This window comes from Suncus etruscus, chromosome 3, assembly GCF_024139225.1.
Source record: "Suncus etruscus isolate mSunEtr1 chromosome 3, mSunEtr1.pri.cur, whole genome shotgun sequence".
Classification (NCBI taxonomy): domain Eukaryota; kingdom Metazoa; phylum Chordata; class Mammalia; order Eulipotyphla; family Soricidae; genus Suncus; species Suncus etruscus.
The window spans coordinates 26,048,828-26,064,212 of record NC_064850.1 but is presented as its reverse complement, the minus strand read 5'-3'; positions in this window follow the sequence as shown (position 1 = coordinate 26,064,212).

Sequence of the window (15,385 nt, the reverse complement as noted above, 5' to 3'; positions counted from 1 at the left end):
TCTGAAAGGAGCCCAGAGCATAGCATTGGTATAGAGTAATTTCCCTCTCTGAGACTATATTTCAATCTGAATTCAAAAGGCTGAAATAAAATGTTTGTTCCCTGTGAGAGCTTGAACTAAAGAAATCCACAAACTCCAAAGAAGAAAAGTCTGCCAGCCTTATGTACAGTCTTGGAAGAACCATCAGGTTTGTTAGTTACCTTGTCCTAGAAAGAGATATAATGGCACTACACCAGAGGTTCAGCATCATACAGCTCATGAAATCAGAGTTGAACTAAAGGAATAATATATTGGGTAGGGCGCTTGCCTTGCTTTTGGCCAACCTGGGTTCAATTTCTGGTGTCCCAGGGAAGGAAGGAAGGAAGGAAGGAAGGAAGGAAGGAAGGAAGGAAGGAAGGAAGGAAGGAAGGAAGGAAGGAAGGAAGGAAGGAAGGAAGGAAGGAAGGAGGAAGGAGGAGGAGGAGGGAGGGAGGGAGGGAGGGAGGAGGAAGGAAGGAAGGAAGGAAGGAAGGAGGAAGGAAGGAAGGAAGGAAGGAGGAAGGAGGGAAGGAAGGGAGGGAGGGAGGGAGGGAGGGAGGGAGGGAGGAACGGAGGGAGGGAGGAAGGGAGGAAGGGAGGGAGGAACGGAGGGAGGGAGGAAGGGAGGAAGGGAGGAAGGGAGGAAGGGAGGGAGGGAGGGAGGGGGAGAAGGAGGGAGGGAGGGAGAGAAGGAGGGAGGGAGTGAGGAAGGAAGGGAGGGAGGTAGAAAGAAAGGGAGGAAGAGAGAAAAGAAGGAAGGAAAGGAGGAAGGGAGGGAGGGAAGGAGGGAGGGAGGGAGAAGGGAGGAAGGGAAGGAAAAGATAGGGAGGATGGAAGGGAGGAAGGGTGGAAGGGAGGAAGGGAGGGAAAAGAGAGGGAGGATGAAAGGAAGGGTGGAAGGGAGGAAGGGAGGGAGGGAGTAAAGAAGGGAGGGAAGGAGGAAGGGAGGGAAGGAAGGGAGGAAGGGAGAAAAGGAGGGAGGGAGAAAAGGAGGGAGGAAGGAAAGAAGGAAGGAAGGAAGGAAGGAAGGAAGGAAGGAAGGAAGGAAGGAAGGAAGGAAGGAAGGAAGGAAGGAAGGAAGGAAGGGAGGGAGGGAGGGAGGGAGGGAGGGAGGGAGGGAGGGAGGGAGAAGAAAGAAAGAACCAGACAGCAAAGAAACTTAATTTTCTTTAGTATGTCTGAAAAGGGTATTACTTGCTATAAACTTAACCCATAGGAAAGGGAATAGGTAGAGTCTTTCAGAGTTTACTCATGGACTTGCTCTCTACTTCTTATTAGCTTTCCCCCAAGCACCTAGTCCAGGGGGCATAAGCGAAAGAAATTAACTATACACCCAAGGGCACTCAGCAATCCAAGAGTGGAAGAAAACAAAAAATCTTTAATGTGTACCTTTAAGGGATATTGCTGAAGAATACTGGTAAATTTTTAACTAAAAAAATTGAGTAAGTATAGCATTTAGATGTCAATATTTTTGCAATAAATATATGTCCTCAATTAGAAAACAGGGCTTTCAGATTTATAGAGCAAATATATTGATCTAAGGAAAGAATTGTCATTATAGAAAACTAAATTAGTGACTTAGAAAATCAATTGAAGAAGAAATAGCTCACAACCTAAAGAAAAATACCTTGAGATGAAAATAATGAAGAAAAAATAAGATTCGTAAAAGAGAGATATTTAATGAGAATTTCAAAAAGAGAAAAAGGAATAACTAGAGAACTAAAAGGTAGGTCACACACACACACACACACACACTCACACACACACACACACACACACACACACACACACACACACACACAATCTCCTGATTGAATATTTGCATCTGCAGCTTACAAAGGCAGAGTTCCAAAAGGATAGGGAAGTTGCCTACAGAAGGAGAAAATGATAAAGAAATCAATGGAAAGGAAGGAAAGAGAAAGTCTACAAAAGGAAGCTAATAAATTGTGATGGGCTGAGCTTTGTTAGTTCAGAATTCATATGGTAAAATGTTAACCCCCCACTACTCAGAATGTGATTATCCTAGGATATAGAGCATCATGCTATTAATTAAATTAAATTAGTGTCAGTAGGGTGAGCCCTAATCCAATATGACTAGTGTCATTATCAGAAGATAAGATTAGGACAGTAAGAAGCAAAGAAAGAAAATCAGGTGAAAACAGAGAAGACAGACACCCACAAGCCATGGAAAGGTGCCTCAAAAGAAATAAAGCAGCTGACACCTTGATATTGGACTTATTGCCTCTGGGATATGAAAAAATAAATTTCTATTAAGTCAGTCACCCAATCTCTGACACTTTGTTATGACAACTTCAGAAACTTAATATTAAAAATAATCTAACATGAATTTTTCACCTGTAATTTTAAATGCTAAAGGACAGGGGAATAAATCTATTGGTTAATGAAAAAAGAATTATAACAAAATAAGCTGATAGTTAAACTTTAAAAAGAAATATATTTATAGATATATAAGGTATCCTGGCAGTATATTATTTACAGTATCTGACTGAGGAAAATATGTAGGGAATGACTGATCAAATAAGTGAACAAAACAGATGGTAAGATAAGGACTAGGACAAGGAGAAAAAGCAATAGTAGGTAATAAACTTTGAATAATGATAATATCATTAGGAATTTTTAATACTAAGAAATTTGGGGGCTGGATAGGACAGTATAGTGGATAGGGAGCTTGCCTTGTATGCAGCAGACCCAGGTTCAATTCCTGTCATGTAGCCAACTGGGCTCAATCATCTGTACCTCATATGATTCCTCAAGCCCACCAGGAAGTGATTCTTAAGTACACAGCAAGGAATAAACCATAAATACCACCAGATGTGGCATTCCCCCTCAGGAAAGAAAGAAATAGAAATGATGCTATCAAAGTAAACTTATGCTTAAAAGTACCAAGCAGGAAAAAATAGGTGCAAGAGTAATTGGGTCTGAATTATGGCAACAAAACAGCAGGTCTAAAATTACAGCAATTAACAAAAAGTAAAAATATGTGGGTTTCACCGTGTTCCATGGAATGCAACAGTTTTATTATTACATTAACAGAAAAAACGTTTGTCCTATAGATTTTGAAATAAACTACTAATGAAACAAAACATTATGCTCCTATTTACCAAACAAAGGCAAATTAAGTCCAAAGCAAAACTCAACAAGAATGTGGAAAAACAAGGGAACATGGAATAAGGTGATTGCTATGTAGTCTTGAAGTAGTAAGAAACAATAAGTGGGTTTCTGATGTGGTGGAAACTTAAAAAAAGGAAAATAGAGCCCTGGCAACTGAAACCATATTCATAAATTCAGTAGCCATGTCTGCACCAGCATGCTCTATAAACTTGCTCTTTTCTTAAAAGAGATGTAAACCAAGTTTTGAAAACTTATGGGTATGCCAGCCATGCAGCTGAAAGCTGGCAATCTTGGGAGGAGAAGCAGGCCAAAACCCCACCCTGCCTAAGTCATGCTAGCTGTACCCAACACCCACAACCACCACTTCACCAATGGCCCCACATTACAATTCATTTTACAGAAACACCAATCTGACCAAAAGTCCAGGTATGTCAGTATTTGAGCTGATATCACCAGGTCTCTTTTGGAGTGCATGCAGGCACCCTCCCACCACCATCTCCAGCATCCTAGTAACCAAAAACACTCCCCACAAAAGCCACAGTATCAGCAATAATGCTTGGAATTCCTGTGTGACTCCAAAATTTTTTTTATTATTGTCATCCCTGTAGGTACACATCAGTATAGATACCGACATGTATGTAGGCAACCTAATGTTCAGAAACAAAAAGTTACAGAATGGTCAACTGATAACAAGAGCTTACTAAACCTTCTGATAATGATTTAATGACCTCACTGTGAAACACAATAATTTTCACAAATTTTCTTGTGCTGTACTCTTTATTTTTTTTTAATAATTTTGTTTCCACTTACCTGGAAACAAATACATTGTGATCACCTTTGTCAACTATATGATGCATGGTCCTTAAATAAAATAAATTTATTTAATAAAAAAAAAATAAACCATAGTCAAGCTCTTCGCTTTTTAAAATTAATAAAAGATGAACACAATAAACATCCCAAGTTATAAACCTGATGGGATTCCTGAAAGATTCCTCAGAGAGTTATATGGCAGCATCCAGATTCTCCATCTTGGAAGCCAGGTCAGCAGCCTTTTTCAAAACCTTCGTCTGTCACCATAGCTTTACTTCAGAATGGGAATTCTGGGCAGGAGAGAACACAAAGGGCTGAACTTATGTGTTGCATGTGGGAGACCCAGATTTCATTTTTCTGGGCTAAAAGGATTTCCCAAACACAAAATCCAGAGTAACCCCGGAGAACTGCTGGGTGTATCTCAGAAACAAAACAACAACAAAAATCTCTGGCTAAAGTTAATGAAAATCACAAGAAAAGAGATAAACCGAGAAAATGATGAATTCCACAGAAATCTCTGGCTCTCCTTCACTGATTCTGCTTTTCATATGCAATCAATGACCCCTGTGGTGGACTGGGTGTCCAATGATTATGGGAACATTCCTCTTGGGCATCTCATGTAGGTTCTGACACAGAATTCCCAGGCATGAATGTGGCATAGCAGGTAGTTACTGTCCATGAAGAGGTCCTGCCTACCAGATCAACTACCACAGCTTCTTTTTTTGTTTCTTTTTTTTTATTGAAACTTTTTTCCTTATTTAAACATATTGATTACATATATGATTCTGATTAGGTTTCAGTCATGTAAAGAACACCCTCTTCATCAATACAACATTCCCACCACCAATGTCCCAAATTTCCCTCCATCCACCCACGCCCACCTGTACTCCAGACAGTTCCCTCATTCATTCACATGATTATGGTAGTTCTCTGTGTAGTTATTTCTATAACTGCACTCACCACTCTTTGTGGTGAGCTTCATGAAGTGAGCTGGAAGTTCCAGCCCTCCTCTCATTGTCTCTGAGGATTGTTACAAAAATGACTTTTATTTTTTTTTAAATCCATACATGAGTGAAACTATTCTGCATCTCTCTCTCTCTCTGACTTATTTCACTCAGCATGATAGATTCCATGTACATCCATGTATAGAAAAATTTCATGACTTCATCTCTCCTGACGGCTGCATAATATTCCATTGTGTATATGCACTATAGTTTCATTAGCCATTCGTCTGTTGAAGGGCATCTTGGTTGTTTCCAGAGCCTGGCCATTGTGAATAGTGCTGCAATAAATATAGGTGTGAGGAAGGGGTTTTTGTATTGTGTTCTTGTGTTCTTAGAATATATCCCTAGGAGTGAAATAGCTGGGTCGAATAGGAGCTCAATTTCCAGATTTTGGAGGAATCTCCATATTGCTTTCCATAGAGGTTGGACTAGATGGCATTCCCACCAGCAATGGATAAGAGTTCCTTTCTCTCCACATCTCCACCAGCACTGATTGTTCTCATTCTTTGTCATGTGCGCCAATCTCTGTGGTGTGAGGTGGTATCTCATTGTTGTTTTGATTTGCATCTCCCTGATGATTAGTGATGAGGAGCATTTTTTCATGTACCTTTTGGCCATTTGTATTTCTTTTTTTTTATCAAAGCGTCTGTTCATTTCTTCACCCTATGTTTTGATGATATTAGATGTTTTTTTCTTGTAAAGTTCTGTCTGTGCCCTGTATATTTTGGATATTAGCCCCTTATCTGATGGGTGTTGGGTGAATAGTTTCTCCCACTTGGTGGGTGGCTCTTGTATCCTGAGCACTATTTCTTTTGAGGTACAGAAGCTTCTCAGTTTAATGTATTCCCATCTGTTGATCTCTGCTTCTACTTCTTTGGAAAGTGCAGTTTCCTCCTTGAAGATGCCTGTAGTCTCAATGTCATGTAGTGTTTTACTGATGTGTTATTCTATATACCTTATAGTATCAGGTCTGATATCAAGGTCTTTAATCCATTTGGATTTTATCTTCATACATGATGTTAACTGGGGGTCTAAGTTCACTTTTTTGCAAGTGGCTAAACAGTTCTGCCAGCACCACTTGTTGAAGAGATTTTCCCTGCTTCACTTAGGATTTCTTGCTCCTTTGTCAAAAATTAGGTAATTGTATGTCTGGGGGACAATGTCTGAGAACTCAAGCCTATTCCACTGATCTGAGGGTCTGTCTTTATTCCAATACCATGCTGTTTTGATAACTATGCTTTGTAGTACAGTTTAAAGTTGGGGAAAATAATGCCTCCCATTTTCCTTTTTCCTAGGAATGCTTTAGCTATTCTAGGGTATTTATTGTTCCAGATGAACTTCATAAGTGTTTGATCCACTTCTTTGAAGAATGTCATGGGTATTTTTAAGGGGAATGCATTAAATCTGTATAATGCTTTGGGGAGTATTGCCATTTTAATGATGTTAATCCTGCCAATCCTTATGCAGGGTATGTGTTTCCATTTCTGTGTGTCCTCTCTTATTTCTTGGAGCAGGGTTTTAAATTTTTCTTTGTATAGGTCCTTCATGTCTTTGGTCAAGTTGACTCCAAGATATTTGAGTTTGTATGGCACTATTGTGAATGGGATTGCCTTCTTGACTTCCTTCTCTTCCCTATCATTATTGGTGTATAAAAAGGCCATTGATTTCTGTGTGTTAATTTTGTAGCCTGCCACCTTGCTATATGAGTCTTTTGTTTCTAAAAGCTTTTTGGTAGAGTCTTTAGGGTTTTCTAAGTAGAGTATCATGTCATCTGCAAAAAATGAAAGCTTGACTTCTTGCTTTCCTATATGAATTCCCTTGATATCTTTTTCTTGCCTGATCGCTATAGCAAGAACTTCCAGTACTATGTTGAAGAGGAGTACCACAGCTTCTTAAGATGACCAGTCACCAAAGTTAATCCTGACAATGAAGGTCAAAATGAATTCCAATGGGAACAAATGCTCCTGAGGCTTTCAAGTGCCAACACATACACACACACACACACACACACACACACGTGTGCGCCTGTATAACACAGAAGTTCACTTCAACTAACACCTTAATAGAGACTCCAGCTGAAGGAAGGTGTAAGGAGAAAATTGCCATATTAGAGAAGGGTAAAAGAAGTAATATTCCATGCACATCTGAGCCTGTGTTATGCAAGTCTTTCTTTTAGCCTCTTGCCAATGCAATCTACTTATAGAACTTTGTTTTGAATAATATTATTTCTGTTTAATCTAATTCTCTTGCCAGCAGGAGCTTAGAGTTCTGTGAAACCAGACCATTTAATAATGCTTCTTTTCCCCAGCCTCTCCCACCAAGAACTGCTTAAAAATGAAGAGTAGGGGAGAGAAGGAGGGAAACAAAGCTGTACTTAGTCTGAGAACTTAGATCTGCCTAAGGAACAAAGCTTTTTAGCAGCAAGGGGTAACTGATATGAGAGAGAGGCTTCCAGGAATGAAGATGGCAAAAAATGGTAATCAATTCATCTTGAATCTAATTATTAGTTTTGCTTGAATAATTAAAATATCCACATTAGAAATAAGCATATTTCAAAATTCTTAAGTCTATGTTTTGCTTCAATTGGCTTGGACTCCTAAAGTCTGAGGTACTTATCAGTTCTTGTTACTTAAGTCTAAATCAACTTAATCCCAAAATCCAGTTTAATTAATACAATCAATGCACAATGAAATGTACAGATTCAGTTGATTAAATCAATGACAAATTCAACAAAATGCTTTTTTCATAAGTGAATGGTACCAGAAGCAAACAGTCGCATGAACATTATAAAATGATCAGACCTAAATACCAAGCACAAAGTCAACGACAACAAAACCATGATATCCCATCTACAATGTTATATACAAAAGGGACATGTTACACTAGCAGTCTGGGGGGCAAAAGGTAGAAGTATAGGATGCATGCTTGGAACAGGGGTTGAGGGAGGACAACACCGTGGTGAGAATGTCCCTAATTCACTCTCCCTATAGACCTTAAATATAACTGTGAAAGACTTGTAATTCACAGTGGTCACAATAAAAATTATTTTTTAAAAAAATGTTTTTTTTTCATGTTTAGATATTATTTTGTTTTGTCATAAAATAAATATATTTATATTCTTTTTTGTCTTTTTTTATTTAAACAACTTTATTACCTACATGATTGTGTTTGGGTTTCAGTCATGTAAAGAACACCACCCATCACCAGTGCAACACTCCCATCACCAATGTCCCAAATAAATATTTTACAAATGAAAACATAAACTAGTTTTCACCAATTGTGGTGATAGACCCTCCAGGGGCACTATAGCCTGTCGCAGAGCTTTTTGCTTCAAATTACTTTAAAGATTTTTGTAAGCACCTGTGTGATGACTGGTTCATCATAGGGACTATCTATTTTCTGACACACAACCTCTTATTGATAAAATAAATCTTTACAATTAAATAAATTTCTATGAAACATGGGGCTATGAATAAGTAAAAATATCCCTTGAGAAAATTGGGGAGAGGAAATAATACAAGGTGACATCACACCTTCAAAATTCAGTCTATAACCTAATTCTTCGAATAAAATTTGGGTCAAGATTGCCAACATCATGATCCATATCTGAAATGTGAATGAGAAACTCAGGTGTAGAAAGAAACCAGGCAACTGAGAGACTGAATTTAGACATTTAAAGGGCTTGGATAAGGGGTAAAGATAGCTCCTGTGCTCTGTTGGCTTTAGGAATGAAGAGAACTGAACTGGAAAATAAACTGTTGTTAATAAGGAAGCTTGGCTGAAAGGGCTTTGAAGATAAAGTTCGTTAGAAATACAACCAATAGAGAATAAGAAGAGTCTAGGTGGAAAAGCAAAGGAAGAATTAAAGAAAATGCTATCAACTTCCTTGTTACAAATATACCTGAAAGGGATTATAGTTTTTGTCCTATAGAATGCAAAAAAACACCACAGAGCCATTATTGTCTGCTGCCTGGTTCCCTGGGACTATTAATCCCAGATAGTTGAATAGCTCCATGGAGGCTTAAGATGTGCAAGGAGATAAAGAAGCATAAACCGTGGCTCACTCCATGTATTCACTTCTTAATGCAGAGACTGTTTTAGGCCAACATGGGATTTTTCTTTTAATCTACATGGAAAATCCAGACATCCTGACTATCATTATTAAAATTGTGTTGTTATTTGACAGAAAATCTCAAAGTTAATATTTTTACATACACGTGAACAGAGAGAAGGTATTCACAGTATAGCTATGTCCCTTCCTCGGAAACCTAGAAATTATGTTGGGTTCAATACCAATATGAAAGCTGGAAGTTCCTTGATAAATTATCAACATCTATTTTTGGCGTGCATGAGCTAGATTATTTGAGAATAGATGATATATATAAGTTTTCAGAGCTAAAACTGGTAAAGCAAAGGATCCCTACTCAGTTCTCAGGAATCCCAGAGCTAAAGATAGAACACAGGTCTATACCCTGGTGTATGGCAGTTCTTGGGGCTTATTTCTGACTCTGTGCTCAGAGATCACTCCTGTAGGGTGTGATCACTCTTGTAGAGATTACTCCTCTAGGGTCTCACTGAAACAAATCGGTGCCAGGGATCAAGGCTGGCTCAGCCAGGCAAGGTTCTACCCACTGTAGTATCACTCCAGGCCTTTTATGAACATTTCTATCTGACATTTTGCCATAAAGAGAAAGAAAGAAAGAAGAAAAAAGGGAGGGAGGGAGAGAGAAGAAAGAAAGAGAAAAAGAAAGAAAGAGAAAAAGAAAGAAAGAGAAAGAAAGGAAGGAAGGAAGGAAGGAAGGAAGGAAGGAAGGAAGGAAGGAAGGAAGGAAGGAAGGAAGGAAGGAAGGAAGGAAGGAAGGAAGGAAGGAAGGTTGGAAGGAAGGAAGGAAGGAAGGAAGGAAGGAAGGAAGGAAGGAAGGAGGAAGGAAGGAAGGAGAGAGAAAGAAAGAAAGAAAGAAAGGAAAGAAGAAAGAAAAGAAAGAAAGAAAAGAAAGAAGAAAGAAGAAAGAAAGAAAGAAAGAAAAGAGAAAGAAAGAAAGAAAGAAAGAAAAAAGAAAAAAAGAAAGAAAGAAGAAAAGAAAGAAGAAAGAAAGAAAGAAAAAGAAAGAAAGAAAGAGAGAAGAAAGAAAGAGAAAGAGAGAGAGAGAAAGAAAGAAGAAAGAGAGAAAGAAAGGAAAGAAAGAAAGAAAGAAAAGAAAGAAAGAAAGAAGAAAGAAAGAAAGAAAGGAAAGAAAGAAAGAAAAGAAAGAGAAAGAAAGAAAGAAAGAAAGAAAGAAAGAAAGAAGAATGAAAGAAAAAAAAAGAAAGAAAGAAAGAAAGAAACAGAAATAGAAAGAAACAGACAAAGAAGGAAAGAAAGAAGGAATGAAGGAAGGAAGGAAAGAAGGGAGGATGGAAGGGAGGAAGGAGGAAGGAAGGAAGGAAGAGAGGAAGAAGGAAGAAAGAGAGGAAGGAAGGAAGAGAGGAAGAAGGAAGAAGGAAGGGAGGAAGGAAGGAAGGAAGGAAGGAAGGAAGGAAGGAAGGGAGGGAGGGAGGAGGAAGGAAGGAAGGAAGGAAGGAAGGAGGAAGGAAGGATGAAGGAAGGAAGGAAGGAAGGAAGGAGGAAGGAAGGAAGGAGGAAGGAGGAGGAGGGAGGGAAGGAGAGGAGGGAGGGAGGGAGAGGGAGGGAGGGAGGGAGGGAGGGAGGGAGGGAGGGAGGGAGGGAGGGAGGGAGGGAGGAAATACAAAAGAGTTCCTGATAAAGAAAGGTATTGCTCAATAGTAGGCAATGCCTTGTATGTGTGAGGTGATGAATTCTATTCTCAACAGGACTGCATAATGCCCTGAGTGATTCCCACCTCTACAAGATGATCCCCAGCACTGAAGGCAAGTAATTGACTCTGATATACTCTGTAATGATGACAAAGATTAGGAAGGGGAAATAAAGGAAATTTTCCTGTGTCTATCACATCATCTTCAAGGAGACCTATATTTATTCTGAGAGGTTTCCTTATCCTGCTTCTATAGCTCAACATATTAGGGATCCCTGGTATTTTGCATCAAAAGTCCAGATAAATATGGAAAATACATAAATTTTGCCAGAGTGTAAATTCTTAAGAAGGCAGTAGGGAACATTTCTGAATTTCTCCCACTAAATTCCCAATCCTGACACATATCAAGTGCTCAATAAATATTTGTTAATTGCCTGAATAATCAACTAAAGGAAGTGTGAAGCCAAATTTACCAAAGCTAAAAGTTTCCATGTTATTGCTTCGACCTCTAAAAATTGATAAACCCACAGCATGTCAACAGAAAAGCTGTAACATTGTTCAACCTTGAAGCATGGGAAGGCAAAATCTGATCTAAGCAGCTAGCACTTTAAACCACTGGCACTCTGAAAGCACCCCTGATTCTGATTAAAGTTGTCCTGAACATATGAAGTAAATAGCCATAAAAGCCAAGTCCTGCGCAGGCAACAAGATAACCTTGATCCAAGATCCTCCTTTAACACTGTCAGAGAGACTTTAGACTGCAGAGAAAAACAATCTAAAAACCTTAAATAAGTAAGATAGATGGGGTGTTTTTGTTTGTTTTTATTTTGTTTTGGGGGCTGCACTTTTGATCAAATAATAAAAAGTCTAGAGGTAGATGGTCTTAGTTTCAGAGGACTGTTTAGGAACATTATCAAGGATTTACATTCTTTCCTATCTTTCCACAAGATGACTGTCAAGACTCAACCCATAAAAATCCTTGTTTATCACTTTACAGCAGAACAATAGAACCAGCTTCATCATCATCTCTTATCTTACCAGGCAAAGAAATATCTTTCTCAAATTACAACACGAGATTTCTATGATGCATTATTGTCCAGAAGCTCTTCTTGTGCTCACATCTAAAGCAATAACTGGCATAGGAAAAGAGATGATATTGCTGGCCTTAGACAAAGGAAGACTCATCTGGTGAGGCTAACTAGTAGTCTAACCTTTCCTGGGAAAAAAAAAGACAAAGAAAAAGGTGAGAACTTTAGAAATAAATATTGGGAGATCATGGCAGTGGCCCTAGAATCAGAGTACATGCCTTGTTGTATGCAAAGATAGCTGAGTCCCCATTTTGGCATGACATGGCAGCCACAAGCTCCACCAAGTATGACCCAAGAAATACCAACACCAACTAGTTTGCTCTGGTGTCCCCCACATTGCCCATTTATGCAGCACAGATCACAGATCTGAGCCTTGAATCGTGTGGTTCAGTTGGCCACCTGTCACCACCAAGAATATCCCTAGACTTCCTAATCACTGTTTGGGAGCTCCCACCCCCCAAAATAATAAAATAAATAATTGGCTGTGTTAAAAGGAAGATTATATAGACAACCAAGAGGGATGCCAAGATTGCTAATTAGCTTTGAGTACTATGTGGCCTGAATATACCTTAGCTCCTTTTTCCATGAAAGATTTCCATCTTTCTTCCTCTCGTATTTATTCTTGAACCTCAGGCTTTCACTGTTACCAAAGAGCCCAATTTCTATATAAAGACAAGAGAGAGGAGTCATAAATTTAAGGTGTACTTATATTTTTAATGAACAGGAATACACAGACATATGTACGTGGGGACACACATCTGGACAATGATATAAGTGCACACACTTATACGTGTACTTATACATACGTACACATACATATACATTAAACTTTACATCTTTCTTTGTGGTCTCACTTAGAAAAACCACAGTGAACCCTAAGAGAAAAGGTTTCCCTGGTTATGTACTTAACTCAACTCTGAAACAGACCACAGGACGGCTTCACTACATTTGCCCAGGAATTTCCCATCGATCAGCACCACTGAAAATAATTATGATTTCATTTAAATACATGCTAACTATCCCAAAGCTAACAAAGGATAGAATTAAGTCCAAATCTAACTTCTCTTTCAGTTTGCAAAGAGCTGTTTCTACTGGTGTCCGCCTCCCTGGAAGCTCTCATTTGCTTGAAAGTCATTAAACTACAGCTATCAGCTAATGAGGCAGTAAGTGTTTGGAAGCAGCCGGAACTGCTTCAGCATATCCAAGTTAAAATAAGGCAAATTAGTAGTGAAACCAAATTGGTTTAAACTGTGAAGTGAGTGTAAAAACTATTCCCCTGAAAAGGAGTAGCAGATCAAATTGCTGCACTGGGACATAGTGGAGGATTTCAGCTTGCAAGAGAAAAAAAAAATGTTCCTTTAAATGAATTTCATCCTTTAGAAGGCAGTAGATAGCAACTATCCTGGATGTCCAATGTTTCTATTAGTGGAAGAAAAAAAGGAGATTCAAAGAAGTAACTGCACCTGATCCCCTCTAGGCCAAATCTTTCATCCCAATTGGGAAAAGTTTGTAAGAAAAAGAGAGCAGAAGGGGGATGTTACCAATTACACTGGAATAAAAAATATTGTATTGAGGATATGGTTACCTTTGGTATCTGATGCCTTTAGTGTGTCAACAATAGAATACTACTTAGCTATAAGAAAAGGTGAAATCATGCAATTTGCTGCTATATGGTTGTATCTGGAGAATATCATGCTGAGTGAAGTTAGAGTGAGAGGAACAGACAATAAATGATCTCTTTCACAGTTGGGATGAAAAAAAATATAGTAAGGGAATAATTAATGCTCAGAGGCAATAATAGTAATGAAGAAAAGAAGAGCGTAGTAAAACTGAGTCCTCAATAGGAAGCTGGCATTTGGGGAGTAGGGGACACATATAGGTCAGGGAAGGGACCACTACAAAAAAGACAGAAGGAAATGATTCTTCTGGACTAGGTCTAGGCTCCGAAAGGGGGTAAAATGATAGTATAGCCTATCAGTATTTTAAAACACAGTGTCTAAAAGGGAAATAGAAAAGAAAAAGATGAAAGTGTCCACCATAGGCAGACTGGGAAGAAGTAGGGAAACCAGGATTATTGGTGGAGGGAAGTCTCTAGTGAAGAAATTGGTTTTGGAAAATTGTATGCCTTAAACTAAGTCATTAAAGACTTTGCAGCTTTGTAATTTGAGGTGATCCAAAAATTCTTTTATTTTTATTTTTATTTTTTTGGTTTTTGGGTCATACCCGGCAGCACTCAGGGCTTACTCCTGGCTCCACTATAAGAAATCGCTCTCAGCAGGTTCGGGAGACCATTTGGGATGCCAGGATTCGAACCAATGACCTTCTGCTTGAAAGGCAAATGCCTTACTTCCATGCTATCTCTCTGGCCTCAATAATTTTTTTCTCTTTATTATTTTTTAGAGAAAGAAGCCTGGATCAGTAGAGAGAAAGAAGAAGCCTGGGAGAGAGAGAGAGAGAGAGAGAGAGAGAGAGAGAGAGAGAGAGAGAGAGAGAGAGAGAGAGAGAGGAGTCTGGATGAGGAGAGAGAGAAAGAGAGAGAAACCTGGATCAGTAGAGAGAGAGAAAGAGAGAGGAGCCTGGTCAGGAGAGAGAGAGAAGCCTGGGTCAGTAGAGAGAGATAGAGAAAGCCCAATAAATTTTTAATGTAAAAGAATAGTAAGAGGATGGAAGGAAGGAAGGAAGGAAGGAAGGAAGGAAGGAAGGAAGGAAGGAAGGAAGGAAGGAAGGAAGGAAGGAAGGAAGGAAGGAAGGAAGGAAGGAAGGAAGGAAGGAAGGAAGGAAGGAAGGAAGGAAGGAAGGAAGGAAAGGAGGGAGGGAGGGAAAGGGAGGGAGGGAAAGGGAGGGAGGGAAGGAGGGAGGGAAGAAAGTAACAACTAGAGATGTGACTACAATATTTAAGAAAAACTATAAAATCTATCATTCTGAAGAAAGGAAACAACTGAATTGTAGAAGTGCATATATGGTTCTGAGCAAGAAATACTAAATTTCTTCTGCATTTCCCTTTCCTGCCACACATGTACATTTTGGGGTTTGAAAGAGTACATGGGTAAATACACTTGACATGCATATTGTCAACTCTGGTCCTTTCACCAGCAATATTTGGTCCCCCAGTAATATCAGCAATGATGCCCACTAAAGACAGAGCTGGGAGAAAACCACAAATAAAGTTAGGTGTTTCTAAACATCTACATCCCAAAGTCCTATTTTTCCTCATAAGTAAAAAAGAGGGCCAATATCAATATAGGTACAGAAGAGAATAAAGGTATACCTTCAAATGCAGGATATAGATTCATCAAACACATTCATTGAATCTGACCCACAAAAATGTGTTATATTATTTCAGAGGTGGATTTTTTCCCTCCTTAAATTTTGAATTATCTTGATATCAGCCCTGAAACATAAGGTACATAAAGGAAAATCTAGGCAGAAGACACCATGATATCGAACCTAAAATCGTCTTCAAGGATGAAATAACACTAGGCAAGTAAGTGGAAGCAAAGATAAACAAATGTGACTACATCAAACACAGAAGCTTCTGTACCTCAAAGGAAATTGTGAATATGATACAAAAGCTACCCAT